The sequence below is a fragment of the Lampetra fluviatilis genome, chromosome 64 (genome assembly GCF_964198595.1).
Source record: "Lampetra fluviatilis chromosome 64, kcLamFluv1.1, whole genome shotgun sequence".
In the NCBI taxonomy this organism is placed as follows: domain Eukaryota; kingdom Metazoa; phylum Chordata; class Hyperoartia; order Petromyzontiformes; family Petromyzontidae; genus Lampetra; species Lampetra fluviatilis.
Window position 1 is genome coordinate 125,734 of NC_136338.1, and position 16,971 is coordinate 142,704.

Sequence of the window (16,971 nt, forward strand, 5' to 3'; positions counted from 1 at the left end):
ACTCAACCGACTGTTGGGGCAAGCGATGTTAGCCAGCACGGCACACGAGGGGATGGGTGACCAACACCACACCGGCCGCCTTTGTCTCCCGAGTGGCGATGTTTGCACATCGGACCAGGTACTCATTTGAGACTGAGTCGACCTAGGGGAGACCCAGGACCAGTTCAAATCATCGTCACTGGTGTTGACCGTGAGCGGGAATCGAACTCGGGTCGCCTGGTCAGCAGCTACTTACACACATGCACGCACACACACAAACACACACCCGTGTATAATTTCAACCGGAGCTGTCCAGGGCTGATCTCAGGAAAGTCTCCCTCCCCCCATAGCTACCACACCAGCCCCCCCCACCACTCTGCTCACTCTGCTATCTGCAACTAGGGGGAGGGGGAGCCTAAAAAATATTCCATAAGAAATTAAGCTCCGTGCATCACCCCTACCCACCATATACACACACACGCACACACAACACCCATGCACACACACACACACCACCACGAGCTCTCTCGCATAGAGAACGCGGTCCAGGGACTGCTCCTCTATCATAGCGGTGCGTGTGCGTCCTGTGTACACAGACACACGCGTACACACACCATCCATATATATACACCACCGCTCGCGATCTCGCATAGAGAGAACACGGTGCAGGCACAGTCGCGCACGACTGCTCATCTCTCATTGCCGTGCGTGTGTGCGTGCGTGTGTGCGTGCGTGTGTACACACACACACACAGGCTACACACAGGCACACAGAGAGACGGCAGCGTATACACACAGTGCTACAGGCTACACACAGGCTACACACAGGCACACAGGAGACACGTCAGGGAGACACGACAGGGAGACACGGCAGGGAGACACGTGTAGCCTATTGCAACCGCAATGGAAGCGTAGCATTGAAATTGCATTGCGGGCAGGCAAAAATCACGTTTAGATATTGAATAAAAAAAAAATTGTTTTATTTTATTATCTTAAATATTTTACGCGAAATAGCCACGACCACCACCACGCCACCTCACCCCCGGGGGGGGGGGAGGTGTTCGTGACATGCGTGGGAAGCAAAGCCGCGGGGAACAATGGAAGAAGAAGGACCGCTAAGGAACATCGCCAGCGGACACCGCGGTGGAGGGGGTCGCCGGGGAGGTGGGGGCGCGGGGGATGCAAAGGCGGCCGTGGGGAGGTGGACTGCAGTGCGCGCAATGTGACTGACGCTGGGAAGGAATTATTCATCGATATTTAATCACTGAGAGTCGGATCGTCTAGGTGAGTTACATTTTTATTTTTTGTAATCAACGGAATTGGTGATGATGATGGTGGTGATGGTGGTGGTGGTGATGTGGTGGTGATGATGATGATGGTGATGATGATGGTGGTGATGGTGGTGATGGGGAGCGGTGGTGTAGTGGTTAGCGCTACGCTGCCCAACGAACCCGGCCAGTCCGGTTTGATTCCCGCTCACGGCCAACAGCACCGGTGACGATTATCTGAACCGGTCCTGGACCTCCCCTAAGTCGACTCAGCCTCAAATGAGTACCTGGTGCGGTGTGTAAACATCGCCACTGGGGAGACAAAGGCAGTCGGGCGTGGTGCTGGCCACCCACCACCTCCTGTGCCTTCCGGCTTTCATATGTACTTTGAACTTCTTTCGCACTGTACGTAGCCAACCGTGCTAATTGGAGGTGCTACTCGCCAACAGCACTTGTCCCAACAGTCTGTTACAGGCTATACGTCTTTGATAGTGGTGGTGGTGATGGTGGTGGTGACGGTGGTGGAGATTGTGTTGGTGGTGGTGATGGTGGTGGTTGGCGATGGTTGTGATGATGTTGGTGATGGACAATACTGGGGGGGGGTTAGAGGCGAGGGAGCATTCCGGATCTGACCGTGCGCTCTGACTGTGAAGACAGTATGTGTGTATACTGTCATAATAACAACGCTACCAGATGCTGTCAGTAATGCAATACGCGGAGGGGTAGGCGAAGATGTGGACACGTGCGACATATAGAGACGTGTGGTGGCAAATGATGGCAGCTCCCCTTCCGAGGACAAAGTCTGTAATAATAGACACAGCGTATATATACTATCACTTACAATATATACTATCACTTACAATATATACTATCACTTACAATATATACTATCACTTACAATATATATTATCACTTACAATATATACCATCACCTACAATATATACTATCACTTACAATGCATACTATCACAATATATACCATCACCTACAATATATACTATCACTTACAATACATACTATCACAATATATACCATCACCTACAATATATACTATCACTTACAATACATACTATCACAATATATACTATCACTTACAACATACACACTATTACTGGCAGTGGATATATTGTAAGTCATTGACGGACGAGAAGGAGGGGTATGATAAGAGTACGAGAAGGAGGGGATGCACGCGGAGCCAACGCGCAGGTCAGTTCGCCTGAACACTACAGGTGTAACACTACAGGTGTGACACTACAGGTGTGATACTACAGGTGTGATACTACAGGTGTGACACTACAGGTGTGACACTACAGGTGTAACACTACAGGTGTGATACTACACGTGTGACACTACAGGTGTGATACTACAGGTGTGACACTACAGGTGTGACACTACAGGTGTAACACTACAGGTGTGATACTACACGTGTGACACTACAGGTGTGACACTACAGGTGTGATACTACAGGTGTGACACTACAGTGTGACACTAAAGCTGGGATACTACAGGTGTGACACTACAGCTGGGATACTACAGGTGTGATACTACAGGTGTGATACTATAGATGTGAACACTACAGGTGTGACACTACAGCTGGGATACTACAGGTGTGAACACTGCAGGTGTGACAACTGTGAACACTACAGGTGTGATACTACAGGTGTGATACTACAGGTGTGACACTACAGCTGTGACACTACAGGTGTGACAGGTGTGACGGCCGGGAATGGTGCTGGTCACCCATCCCCTCGTGTGCTGTGCCGGCCCTCATTGGTGCTACTCGCTCACAGCACTTGCCCCAACAGTCTGTTAAGGCTACACGGGGGATCTTTGTCTTTGTATAGGGAGCGGTAGTGGAGCGGTTCGCGCGCTGTGCTACGAACCTGGCGACCCAAGTTCAATTCCCGCTGATGCCAACACCAGCAACGGTTATCTAAACCGATAATGGGTCTCCCCTAGATCGACTCAGCCTGAAATGAGTACCTGGTGCTGTGTAAACATCGCTACTGGAGAGACAAAGATGGCCGGGTGTGGTGTTGGCCATTCACCCTCTCGTGTGCCGTGCAGGCTTTCGTAGGTGCTCGCTAATAGCACTTGCCCCAACAGTATGTTCAGGTTATACGGGGGATCTTTGTCATGTCAGTGTAAGTAGTTTTGCATACGTCTGCCTGTGTGCTATGAGTTGAACTTCTTTCGCACCGCACGTAGCCAACCGTGCTCATCTGAGGTGCGGTGTAAGGACAACAAACTAAACACAACAAGCAGTTCTAAAGAAATGAGCTCGAGTCTCTTCCTCATATCTGAAAGAAGAACGTTCCAGACGGCCGAAGAAGCGCATCTGAAAGCGAGCGATGCAATGACCATATTTGTTCGATGGCTGAGCCAAAAGTTGCTACAGCGAAGATGATCGGAGATCGCGTGATAGTTCATGCCCCTTGACGAAATTAGCAAGGTATTGTGGTTCATTTGTGGCTTGTGTGTAATGAGTGCAAACTCATAATGTATTCGTTCAGCAACCGTATGTGTGTATGTACGTGTGTCAGTGTACCTGTGTGTGTGTACGTGTGTCAGTGTACCTGTGTGTGTATGTACGTGTGTCAGTGTGCCTGTGTGTGTGTACGTGTGTTAGTGTACCTGTGTGTGTATGAACGTGTGTCAGTGTACCTGTGTGTGTGTACGTGTGTCAGTGGACCTGTGTATGTGTGTACGTGTGTCAGTGTACCTGTGTGTGTGTGTACGTGTCAATGTACCTGTGTGTATGTACGTGTGTCAGTGTACCTGTGTGTGTACGTGTGTCAGTGGCGAATGACAAATATCTGAACCGGTTATTGTTCATGGCTTCTCATAGGTCGGCTCAGCATTAAATGAGTCGCTGGTGTGATGCGTGCACTATTAACACTGGGGAGACAAAGGTGGCCGGGCGTGGGTCCTTGGCCCAACAACAACTTACACCATGCCGACCTTTATCGGCGCTCGCGAACAGCACTTGTTCCAATAGTCTATGTAGGATATACGTGGGTCCTTGTCTTTGTATGAGTGTAGCTGTGTCTTTGTGTGTCTGCGTGTAGCTGTATGTAGCTGTGTCTGTGTGTAGCTGTGTCTGTGTGTAACTGTGTGTAGCTGTGTCTGTGTGTAGCTGTGTCTGTGTGTAGCTGTGTCTGTGTGTGGCTGTGTCCGTGTCAACGCACTGCGCTACGAACCCGGCGACCCGCGTAAAATTTCTGCTCACGGCCAACACCAGCGGCGAATCTGTGAATCGTTCCCGGTCCTGTCCTCGGTCGAGCCAGCCTCAAATGAATATCTCATGCATTGTGTACATGTCAGCGATAGGGAGACAAAGGCGGCCGGGCGTGGTGCTGGCCACCCTCCCCTTCGTGTGCCGTGCCGGCCTTCATAGGTAGGAGAATGTGTGGAGGGGAGTGGAGTGAGATGAGAGGGGATAGGAGATCGTGGGTATGAGCAGCCTCCCGAATAATCTGTGGCGTGTGGAGAAGCCGGATTCGAACCAAACGAAGCTCTTCATTTCAGTCCGAGCCTACCTAGGGGATGGCCCGTGCCAGGTGTCGCCGTGGCGAGATGTTAATTATCTCGCCTAGTATACAGGAGATCGTGGGTTCGATTCTGACCCTGCCGACTCCTGCTGTATATTTGGAGTTTGCGTGCCTCTCTCTCCCTGTGATGGCGTGCGTTCTTCTCCGGCTCCTGCGGGTTCCCCCTCCACGTTTCGACTCAACGCCACGCGTTCATAGCATTTGGCTGCTGCTTTACATTTCCGCGTGATGATGATGATGAGAAGCCACTTCGTTGAGCTATCATTTGTGATAGCCAGGTGGCTTCTGAAAAAGAGTTACATAGCTCAGTGGGGCCTTATCTCGTAAAATTTAAATAGTGGCATCGTGTAATAATAGGTGTTGATGCTACAGAGACAATTTAACGATGGCAGGAGTCGAGCTCGGGTAGGGGATGGCCAACAGCGCGTGGATTGCCGGCACCCGACTGCTGCAGGTCGACCTACAGCGGGTTGGCAACTGGTGTCTGAACTCATCTAGGTCGACTCAGCCTTATATGTATACATTTGGATGCGTAACTTGTGCCATATGCGTAAAGAACAGCAGTTCTGGGGATACAAAGGCAGCCGAACACACTTCCGTGTGCCCCGTTGGTATTTATAGGCGCTGCAACAGTCTGGTGAGGCTACACGTGGGATGTCTGTCTGCGTGTGCGGGTAGTGTAGCGGGTAGTGTAGCGGGTAGTGTAGCGGGTAGTGTAGCGGGTAGTGTAGCGGGTAGTGTAGCGGGTAGTGTGGTAGTGTAGCGGGTAGTGTAGTGGGTAGTGTAGCGGGTAGTGTAGCGGGTAGTGTAGCGGGTAGTGTAGCGGGTAGTGTAGCGGGTAGTGTAGCGGGTAGTGTAGCGGGTAGTGTAGCGGGTAGTGTAGCGGGTACCGCGCTGTATTATCACCCCGGCGACACGAGTTCGATTACCGCTCACGGCCAATACCAGTGACGATTATCTGAATCGGGCCAGGGCGCCACCTAGGTGGACTCAGCCACAATATATGTATGTGGAACTTCTTTCGCACCGTGCATAGCCAACCGTGCTAATCGTGTGCTGATGTAAGCCTTCAAAGGCGCTCGCTCACATCACTTGCCCCAACAGTCTGATAAAACTTCACCGGAGACCTTCATTGTATTTGTGTTTGCGTGCTAAGGCCGATTACAGCACACGAAAGGGTCGTGTGGCTAAAAACCACGCCCGGACCCTTTGGCTTCCCCAGTTCTGATGTTTTTGCACATCGCAACACATACTCATTTAGGGCTGAATTAGCCTCAAGGAGGCCCAGCGCGGGGAGGCTCAGATGTCGGTGGCCATGGACGAGGATATCCAACGCAGTGCGTAGCGCAGAGTGCGCCAACCACTGCGCCACCGCTCCTGACGTGTCTGGGTGCTGCTCCCTTCACAACCCTTGTGCCAGAGGTCGCAAACGGGTTTTGATACCCGTACCCGATACCCGTACCCTACCCGGGTATCGGGTAGGGTACTGGTATCGGGTACCCGGTTGCGACCTCTGCCTTGTGCCCCCCCAACAGTCCGTGGCGGGCGATGGGGGCGGTCGTTGTCTTTGCGTGACGACGTGTTGTTATGGGGAGCGGTTTGTGTAGTGGTTAGCACACTGCGCTACGAACCCCACGATCCGTGGTGTAGGTCTGGAACTGGTCGTGGGCATCCGCTAGGTTGACTCAGCCTCAAATGAGTATTTGTTGCGACGTGTTAAAACATCAGCACTGGGGGGGAGACAAAGGCGGATGGGCGTGGTACCCCTCGTGTGCCGTGCCGGCCTTCATAGGTGCTGCTACTCGCTTACAGCATTTTCCCCAACAGTCTGTTAAGGTTAAACTGGGGATCTTTGACTAGGTACATGCGTGCGTGTGCGTGTGCGTGCGTGTGTGCGCGTGCGTGTGCGTGCGTGTGCGTGTGCGTGCGTGTGCGTGCGTGTGTGTGCGTGTGCGTGCGTGTGTGTGCGCGTGCGTGTGCGTGCGTGTGCGTGCGTGTGCGTGCGTGTGTGTGCGTGTGCGTGTGCGCGCGTGCGTGTGCGTGGGGGCGGTGGTGTAGAGGTCCGTGCGCTGCGTTACGAAGCCGGCTTCCCGAGTCTCATTCCCTACCCCAGCGACGATTACCTGAACCGGCACTGACTGGGCCTTCCCTCGGTCGACTTCAATGTGTGGATGTTGAACTTCTTTCGCACCATACGTAGCCAACCGTGATAATCACGGGATATGTAGGCGTCGTAGGTGCTCGCTCATAGCACTTGCCCCAACAGTCTGATGAGGCTATACGGGGGTTTTTGTTTTATATGTGTGTGGCGTGGCCAGCAAGCACGCCCGGCCGCCTTTGTCTTCTCCAGTGCTAATGTCTTACACATCGAACCAGTTACTAACTTAGGGCTATGTATGTACGCGTGTCTGTGTGTGTGAGTGCGTGTCTGTGTGTGTGAGTGCGTGTCTGTGTGTGTGAGTGCGTGTCTGTGTGTGTGAGTGCGTGACTGTGTGTGTGAGTGCGTGTCTCTGTGTGTGAGTGCGTGTCTGTGTATGCGAGTGCGTGTCTCTGTGTGTGAGTGCGTGTCTGTGTATGTGAGTGCGTGTCTGTGTGTGTGAGTGCGTGTCTGTGTGTGTGAGTGCGTGTCTGTGTGTGTGAGTGCGTGTCTGTGTGTGTGAGTGCGTGTCTGTGTGTGTGAGTGCGTGTCTGTGTGTGTGAGTGCGTGTCTGTGTGTGTGAGTGCGTGTCTGTGTGTGTGAGTGCGTGTCTGTGTGTGTGAGTGCGTGTCTGTGTGTGTGAGTGCGTGTCTGTGTGTGTGAGTGCGTGTCTCTGTGTGTGAGTGCGTGTCTGTGTGTGTGAGTGCGTGTCTGTGTGTGTGAGTGCGTGTCTGTGTGTGTGAGTGCGTGTCTGTGTGTGTGAGTGTGTGTCTGTGTGTGTGAGTGCGTGTCTGTGTGTGTGAGTGCGTGTCTGTGTGTGTGAGTGCGTGTCTGTGTGTGTGAGTGCGTGTCTGTGTGTGTGAGTGCGTGTCTGTGTGTGTGAGTGCGTGTCTGTGTGTGTGAGTGCGTGTCTGTGTGTGTGAGTGCGTGTCTGTGTGTGTGAGTGCGTGTCTGTGTGTGTGAGTGCGTGTCTGTGTGTGTGAGTGCGTGTCTGTGTGTGTGAGTGCGTGTCTGTGTGTGTGAGTGTGTGTCTGTGTATGTGAGTGTGTGTGAGTGCGTGTCTGTGTGTGTGAGTGCGTGTCTGTGTGTGTGAGTGCGTGTCTGTGTGTGTGAGTGCGTGTCTGTGTGTGTGAGTGCGTGTCTGTGTGTGTGAGTGCGTGTCTCTGTGTGTGAGTGCGTGTCTGTGTGTGTGAGTGCGTGTCTGTGTGTGTGAGTGCGTGTCTCTGTGTGTGAGTGCGTGTCTGTGTGTGTGAGTGCGTGTCTGTGTGTGTGAGTGCGTGTCTGTGTGTGTGAGTGCGTGTCTGTGTGTGTGAGTGCGTGTCTGTGTGTGTGAGTGCGTGTCTGTGTGTGTGAGTGCGTGTCTGTGTGTGTGAGTGCGTGTCTGTGTGTGTGAGTGCGTGTCTGTGTGTGTGAGTGCGTGTCTGTGTGTGTGAGTGCGTGTCTGTGTGTGTGAGTGCGTGTCTGTGTGTGTGAGTGCGTGTCTGTGTGTGTGAGTGCGTGTCTGTGTGTGTGAGTGCGTGTCTGTGTGTGTGAGTGTGTGTCTGTGTATGTGAGTGTGTGTGAGTGCGTGTCTGTGTGTGTGAGTGCGTGTCTGTGTGTGTGAGTGCGTGTCTGTGTGTGTGAGTGCGTGTCTGTGTGTGTGAGTGCGTGTCTGTGTGTGTGTGCGTGTCTCTGTGTGTGAGTGCGTGTCTGTGTGTGTGAGTGCGTGTCTGTGTGTGTGAGTGCGTGTCTGTGTGTGTGAGTGCGTGTCTGTGTGTGTGAGTGCGTGTCTGTGTGTGTGAGTGCGTGTCTGTGTGTGTGAGTGCGTGTCTGTGTGTGTGAGTGCGTGTCTGTGTGTGTGAGTGCGTGTCTGTGTGTGTGAGTGCGTGTCTGTGTGTGTGAGTGCGTGTCTGTGTGTGTGAGTGCGTGTCTGTGTGTGTGAGTGTGTGTCTGTGTATGTGAGTGTGTGTGAGTGCGTGTCTGTGTGTGTGAGTGCGTGTCTGTGTGTGTGAGTGCGTGTCTGTGTGTGTGAGTGCGTGTCTGTGTGTGTGAGTGCGTGTCTGTGTGTGTGAGTGCGTGTCTCTGTGTGTGAGTGCGTGTCTGTGTGTGTGAGTGCGTGTCTGTGTGTGTGAGTGCGTGTCTGTGTGTGTGAGTGCGTGTCTGTGTGTGTGAGTGCGTGTCTGTGTGTGTGAGTGCGTGTCTGTGTGTGTGAGTGCGTGTCTGTGTGTGTGAGTGCGTGTCTGTGTGTGTGAGTGCGTGTCTGTGTGTGTGAGTGCGTGTCTGTGTGTGTGAGTGCGTGTCTGTGTGTGTGAGTGCGTGTCTGTGTGTGTGAGTGCGTGTCTGTGTGTGTGAGTGTGTGTCTGTGTATGTGAGTGTGTGTGAGTGCGTGTCTGTGTGTGTGAGTGCGTGTCTGTGTGTGTGAGTGCGTGTCTGTGTGTGTGAGTGCGTGTCTGTGTGTGTGAGTGCGTGTCTGTGTGTGTGAGTGCGTGTCTCTGTGTGTGAGTGCGTGTCTGTGTGTGTGAGTGCGTGTCTGTGTGTGTGAGTGCGTGTCTGTGTGTGTGAGTGCGTGTCTGTGTGTGTGAGTGCGTGTCTGTGTGTGTGAGTGCGTGTCTGTGTGTGTGAGTGCGTGTCTGTGTGTGTGAGTGCGTGTCTGTGTGTGTGAGTGTGTGTCTGTGTATGTGAGTGTGTGTGAGTGCGTGTCTGTGTGTGTGAGTGCGTGTCTGTGTGTGTGAGTGCGTGTCTGTGTGTGTGAGTGCGTGTCTGTGTGTGTGAGTGCGTGTCTGTGTGTGTGAGTGCGTGTCTCTGTGTGTGAGTGCGTGTCTGTGTGTGTGAGTGCGTGTCTGTGTGTGTGAGTGCGTGTCTGTGTGTGTGAGTGCGTGTCTGTGTGTGTGAGTGCGTGTCTGTGTGTGTGAGTGCGTGTCTGTGTGTGTGAGTGCGTGTCTGTGTGTGTGAGTGCGTGTCTGTGTGTGTGAGTGCGTGTCTGTGTGTGTGAGTGCGTGTCTGTGTGTGTGAGTGCGTGTCTGTGTGTGTGAGTGCGTGTCTGTGTGTGTGAGTGCGTGTCTGTGTGTGTGAGTGTGTGTCTGTGTATGTGAGTGTGTGTGAGTGCGTGTCTGTGTGTGTGAGTGCGTGTCTGTGTGTGTGAGTGCGTGTCTGTGTGTGTGAGTGCGTGTCTGTGTGTGTGAGTGCGTGTCTGTGTGTGTGAGTGCGTGTCTCTGTGTGTGAGTGCGTGTCTGTGTGAGTGAGTGCGTGTCTGTGTGTGTGAGTGCGTGTCTGTGTGTGTGAGTGCGTGTCTGTGTGTGTGAGTGCGTGTCTGTGTGTGTGAGTGCGTGTCTGTGTGTGTGAGTGCGTGTCTGTGTGTGTGAGTGCGTGTCTGTGTGTGTGAGTGCGTGTCTGTGTGTGTGAGTGCGTGTCTGTGTGTGTGAGTGCGTGTCTGTGTGTGTGAGTGCGTGTCTGTGTGTGTGAGTGTGTGTCTGTGTGTGTGAGTGCGTGTCTGTGTGTGTGAGTGCGTGTCTGTGTGTGTGAGTGCGTGTCTGTGTGTGTGAGTGCGTGTCTGTGTGTGTGAGTGCGTGTCTGTGTGTGTGAGTGCGTGTCTGTGTGTGTGAGTGCGTGTCTGTGTGTGTGAGTGCGTGTCTGTGTGTGTGAGTGCGTGTCTGTGTGTGTGAGTGCGTGTCTGTGTGTGTGAGTGCGTGTCTGTGTGTGTGAGTGCGTGTCTGTGTGTGTGAGTGCGTGTCTGTGTGTGTGAGTGCGTGTCTGTGTGTGTGAGTGCGTGTCTGTGTGTGTGAGTGCGTGTCTGTGTGTGTGAGTGCGTGTCTGTGTGTGTGAGTGCGTGTCTGTGTGTGTGAGTGCGTGTCTGTGTGTGTGAGTGCGTGTCTGTGTGTGTGAGTGCGTGTCTGTGTGTGTGAGTGCGTGTCTGTGTGTGTGAGTGCGTGTCTCTGTGTGTGAGTGCGTGTCTGTGTGTGTGAGTGCGTGTCTGTGTGTGTGAGTGCGTGTCTGTGTGTGTGAGTGCGTGTCTGTGTGTGTGAGTGCGTGCCTGTGTGTGTGAGTGCGTGTCTGTGTGTGTGAGTGCGTGTCTCTGTGTGTGAGTGCGTGTCTGTGTGTGTGAGTGCGTGTCTGTGTGTGTGAGTGCGTGTCTGTGTGTGTGAGTGCGTGTCTGTGTGTGTGAGTGCGTGTCTGTGTGTGTGAGTGCGTGTCTGTGTGTGTGAGTGCGTGTCTGTGTGTGTGAGTGCGTGTCTGTGTGTGTGAGTGCGTGTCTGTGTGTGTGAGTGCGTGTCTGTGTGTGTGAGTGCGTGTCTGTGTGTGTGAGTGCGTGTCTGTGTGTGTGAGTGCGTGTCTGTGTGTGTGAGTGCGTGTCTGTGTGTGTGAGTGCGTGTCTGTGTGTGTGAGTGCGTGTCTGTGTGTGTGAGTGCGTGTCTGTGTGTGTGAGTGCGTGTCTGTGTGTGTGAGTGCGTGTCTGTGTGTGTGAGTGCGTGTCTGTGTGTGTGAGTGCGTGTCTGTGTGTGTGAGTGCGTGTCTGTGTGTGTGAGTGCGTGTCTGTGTGTGTGAGTGCGTGTCTGTGTGTGTGAGTGCGTGTCTGTGTGTGTGAGTGCGTGTCTGTGTGTGTGAGTGCGTGTCTGTGTGTGTGAGTGCGTGTCTGTGTGTGTGAGTGCGTGTCTGTGTGTGTGAGTGCGTGTCTGTGTGTGTGAGTGCGTGTCTGTGTGTGTGAGTGCGTGTCTGTGTGTGTGAGTGCGTGTCTGTGTGTGTGAGTGTGTGTCTGTGTGTGTGAGTGCGTGTCTGTGTGTGTGAGTGCGTGTCTGTGTGTGTGAGTGCGTGTCTGTGTGTGTGAGTGCGTGTCTGTGTGTGTGAGTGCGTGTCTGTGTGTGTGGAAGCGGGAGTGTTACGGTTCGCGCGCTGCGTTACGAACTCGGCCGCCCAACCCCAGTAACGATTATCTGAGCCGGTCCTGACCTCCCCGAGGTCGACTCAACCTCGAATGAGTACCTGGTGCGGTGTGTAAACATCTCCACTTGGGAGACAAAGGCGGCCGGGCGTGGTGTTGGCCACCCATCCCTTAATGTACCATGATAGGTGCTCGCTAACAGCACTCCCCCCAACAGTCTATTCAGGGTATACGTGGGTCGTTGCATTTGTATGCCCGACGTACGTGTGTGTATGTGTGTGTATGTACGTGTGTACGTGTGTGTGTACGTGTGTACGTGTGTGTGTGTGTGTACGTGTGTACGTGTGTATGTGTGTGTGTACGTGTGTACGTGTGTATGTACGTGTGTACGTGTGTACGTGTGTGTGTACGTGTGTACGTGTGTGTGTACGTGTGTACGTGTGTATGTGTGTGTGTACGTGTGTACGTGTGTATGTGTGTGTGTACGTGTGTACGTGTGTATGTACGTGTGTACGTGTGTACGTGTGTGTGTACGTGTGTACGTGTGTGTGTGTACGTGTGTACGTGTGTATGTGTGACGTGTGTGTGTGACGTGTGTATGTGTGTGTGTACGTGTGTACGTGTGTATGTGTGTGTGTACGTGTGTACGTGTGTATGTACGTGTGTACGTGTGTACGTGTGTGTGTACGTGTGTACGTGTGTACGTGTGTGTGTACGTGTGTATGTGTACGTGTGTACGTGTGTACGTGTGTACGTGTGTGTGTATGTGTGACGTGTGTGTGTGACGTGTGTATGTGTGTGTACGTGTATGTACGTGTGACGTGTGTGTATGTGACGTGTGGTTTATCCAGAGTAACAGCATTACGGACGGCAATTTGATTGCACAAATGGCATCAGGGCCTTTTAGCTGATGAATCCCCTCTTACGCAACAATGTCCCAACAGAGCAGAGTCGTGAGCACGCGCGGGGAAGGCGACAGATCGGCAATACCCCGCTTTACATCACGGCGGGGGGGGGATGCGTTCACTGAAAGGCGCTAACGAGGGATATCGAAACGACGTCAATCGATACGAAGGACAGAGTCGGGCGGTGTGGTTCTGCATTGTCAAGGCCCCGCGCGGGGCCCTGACAATCCAGACACGAGGAACACACCACCCCCCATCGCCGTCGTGCTGCTGTCTACACCCCAATGGCTTGAAACGCGTGACGGCCCTCACCTCGCTCCACGCTGACTCCGTCTCATCGGCTAAAGCGGCGCTCCCCTCTCTCTCCCTCTCTCGTCTGAAAATGAGTGAGGAACATTACTTTGGAGCCTCATCGAGTCTCCGTGGGTCTCTGTGCGTGTCTGTGGGTCTCTGTGTGAGTATGTGCGTGTCTATGGGTCTTTGGGCTGGTCTGTGGGTCTGTGTGAGTCCGTGCGTCTCTGTGCGTGTCTATGGGTCTCTGTGTGAGTATGCGTATCTTTGTGTGAGTCTGTGGGTCTCTGTGCGTGTCTGTGGGTCTCTGTGCATGTCTTTGTGAATATTTGCATGTCTATGGGTCTCTGTGTAAGTTTGTAGGCCTCTGTGGATATCTGTGGCACTCTGTGAGTGTCTATGGGTCTCTGTGTGCATCTATGGGTCTTTGTGAGTCTGCGTGTCATCGCCATCATCATCATCACCGCAATCATCATAATAGCCATCATCTTCATTAACGTTACTGTCCGTTATGATCCCCGAGTGAACAGATTTTCAACTTTTACTATTTTCAACAAAATTACTTCAACAAATTCCTTATCTCGTACATTTTATTTAATTATATGTAATTCCAATTTCATATTCTTTACTATATAGATAAATCTAGCTGCCGCTACTGCAGAACCAATTCGACTTTTGAGATCGGAGAATGCTGAGAGAGGCGAGCGCTGTGCATAACAGGGTTGCTGTAGGCTGCGTAGCGGGCAGCACAGCAAACGCCACAGTTGTACTGTACTTGCATGCTCCCGTGTGTGTGTGTGGGTGAGTCGTCTCGTATGTGTGGGGAGCGCTAGCGCAGCGGCAAGCACGGTGCGCTTTGGACCCGGCAACCCAAATTCGATTCCCGCTCACGGCCAACGCCAGTAACCATCACTATTTGAATCGTTCCTGGGCTTCCTCTAGGTCGACTCTGCTTCAAACGATTACCTGCTTTGATGTATAAACATCGCCACTAGAGAGACAAAGGTGGTCGGACGTGGTGCTGGCCACCCACCCCCTCGTGTGCTGTGCCGGCCTTCATAGGTGCTCGCTAACAGCATTTGCCCCAAAAGTCGGTAAAGGCTATGTGGGGGATCTTTGTCTTTAGTGTCGTGACCTCACAGAGAGAAGTGCCTTTCATGAGTGGAGTTTGTATGAGTGGAGTTTGTATGTTCTCGCTCTGTTATGCAGAGTGTGAGTGAGTGTGTTAGTGGGTGTGCTCGAGTGTGAGTAACTGAGTGACTGAGTGATCTTGTGTATGTGAGTGTCTGTGTGAGTGGAGTTTGTATGTCCTCCCTCTGTTATGCAGAGTGTGAGTGAGTGTGCGAGTGACTGAGTGAGTGAGTGTGCGAGTGACTGAGTGACTGAGTGAACTTGTGTATGTGAGTGTCTGTGAGAGTGGAGTTTGTATGTTCTCCCTCTGTTATGCAGAGTGTGAGTGAGTGTGCGAGTGATTGAGTGAGTGTGTGAGTGTGTGTGTGAGTGTGTGAGTGTCTGTGTGAGTGGAGTTTGTATGTTCTCCCTCTGTTATGCAGAGTGTGAATGAGTGTGCGAGTGACTGAGTGAGTGTGTGAGTGAGTGAGTGTGCGAGTGACTGAGTGAGTGTGTGAGTGAGTGTGCGAATGAGTGTGTGACTGAGTGTGTGTGTGTGAGTGTGTGTGTGAGTGTGTGTGTGAGTGTGAGTGAGTGTGAGTGAGTGTGTGAGTGTGTGAGTGAGTGTGTGTGTGTGTGAGTGTGTGTGTGAGTGAGTGTGAGTGAGTGTGCGAGTGACTGAGTGAGTGTGTGAGTGTGCGAATGAGTGTGTGACTGAGTGTGTGTGTGTGTGAGTGTGTGTGAGTGAGCGTGTGAGTGTGTGTGTGAGTGTGAGTGAGTGTGTGTGTTAGTGTGTGAGTGTGTGTGTGAGTGAGTGTGTGAGTGAGTGTGTGAGTGTGTGTGTGAGTGTGAGTGAGTGTGTGTGTTAGTGTGCTCAAGTGAGTGGAGTTTGTCTTCTTCCCCCCTCTTCTGCCAGGTTCTCCGGTTTCCTCCTCCTTATCGCTAAACCTACACCACAGTAGCACTAACTGCTATCGGCAGCTCTCCCGCTATATGTTTCACCTGATGACGATTGCTTGTGTTGCAATCGAAACGTCGTGATATTGTAATTATTTGTATTATTTGTTCTATCTATGACAAGAATATTTAAATCACAAATGAACTGCTACTTAAAAACTCACAATCTCCTTCACAGTAAACAGTCTGGTCTTCGAGAGGATTATTGCACCACCACAGCAATGGTGAATGTGTGACATTTCATCTTCAGTAACCTGGATAAAGGCCACTACTGCTGTGCACTATTACTCGACTTGTCAAAAGTCTTTGATAATGTTGACCATGATATTCTACTCACAAGACTTGGTCAACTAAAATTTTCAGAGAGTACGATAAATGGTTTTGGAGCTACCTCTCAGACCGTCCTCAAAAGGTGCATCGTGATAACATCTCGTCCATAAATATTTAAATAACAAAGAGTGTTCCACAAGGTTCCATGCTGGGTCCAATTCTGTTCTCATCATATTTCAACTATCTTGTATTAAACTGAACTCACACAGAATTAAATATCTTTGCTGATGACACTGTCATACTGGCATCATGTAAATCTCCTAACGAAGTCAAACAGAATCTCCAACACGATTATGATTTAATTCAACATCAATTGTCCTCACTAAATTTGCTCCTAAATCCCAAAAAGACAGGGATCATGGTCTATTCCTCAAACAAAAATCCAGTTAATTATCTTCACTCATATCAGAAACAATATCATTGAACAATGTGTTTACTGATTGATTCAAAACGTATATTCCAACCCCATTTTTTTGACACATTGTTTTTTTCATTCGAATACGCCTCCAAATTGTTGAAGTTATCATTTTACCACTGTTTGACTACGATGATGCTGCTTACAGATCAGTTCGTAATAAATCACTAAACACTCAACCCGTATTCTTGGTTCTTTCGGTAAAGTCACGTAGAAGGGAAATAAGAAAATAATAAAAATATAAAACAATAAAATGATCACGACGTTTCGACTGCAACACAAGCAATCATCATCAGGTGTGAAATCCACATCAAGAAAATTTGAAAAAAGTGGCAGTTTTTTCTAAACGTCAGCACCACGAACAGCGATTTGGCAGTTGGTCAGATGGACGAGTGGGGTAGAGGAAGAGAATGGAATGCGGTCTGAAAGTCACCGTAAGCGTGAACACAATCAATTAAGACCCGAAATGGTTTATCAAATCCTTCCAATGATTGCTAAGCCAGAATCCATCTTCTCGGTTGAAATTGTCTCTGTGTTTGTATATGAGGATAGCCTCATGAACGAATCTCTCATGGTAGCCAGATGGCTTGCAGAGAACCTCTGTCTTGGAGAAGTCAATGTCATGTGAGCCCACTGAATTTGTATTATTATTTTATTATTTCCCTTCTACGTGACTTTACCGAAAGAACCAATAATATGAATCCCTGCAGTCACAAAAGCTTTAAGTCAAAATTTAGACTAAACCCGCTTCATCATTCTGCTATTCGATTCGCACTGGATGTACCATACAGGATCCACCATTGTGACCTCTCCTTAAAATCCAATCTCACATCACTTGATGCAAGAAGAAATCGACATTGGGCCCTGTTGATCCGTGAAATACTTATTGGCAAATCTGCACTATACTTCGCTAATTCATTACAACATCGTAAAATCTAAAATCCTAAGGATTCCCTCTAAATGCCTTTTAACTTTCCCGATAACAAGAATCGGAATAGGTGACAATCGACAAGAGGTCCAAGAACAATGCGCTTGCATAATGTACGTTGATTACCAAATAAATAACCCAACCGGCAATGGATTCTCATTGTCATTTATATGCATTCATTGATCCCCCTTCACTTCGCTCAAGAAGGGCACGCAAAGTGATGTGATCACATCTACCCCACTATTT

The 16,971-nt window shown here is 51.0% G+C and overlaps 1 protein-coding gene across 1 annotated transcript in view; it reads left to right on the forward strand.

The window, feature by feature from the left end:
• The first annotated feature begins 1,135 nt into the window (after positions 1-1,135).
• The window catches only part of LOC144951936 (muscarinic acetylcholine receptor M4-like), a 37,664-nt gene continuing 21,828 nt past the window's right edge, over positions 1,136-16,971 (forward strand). The window contains exon 1 of the mRNA XM_078882296.1: positions 1,136-1,262. The gene's annotated coding sequence lies outside the window, so the exon portion shown is untranslated. The remainder of the gene's footprint in view (positions 1,263-16,971) is intronic.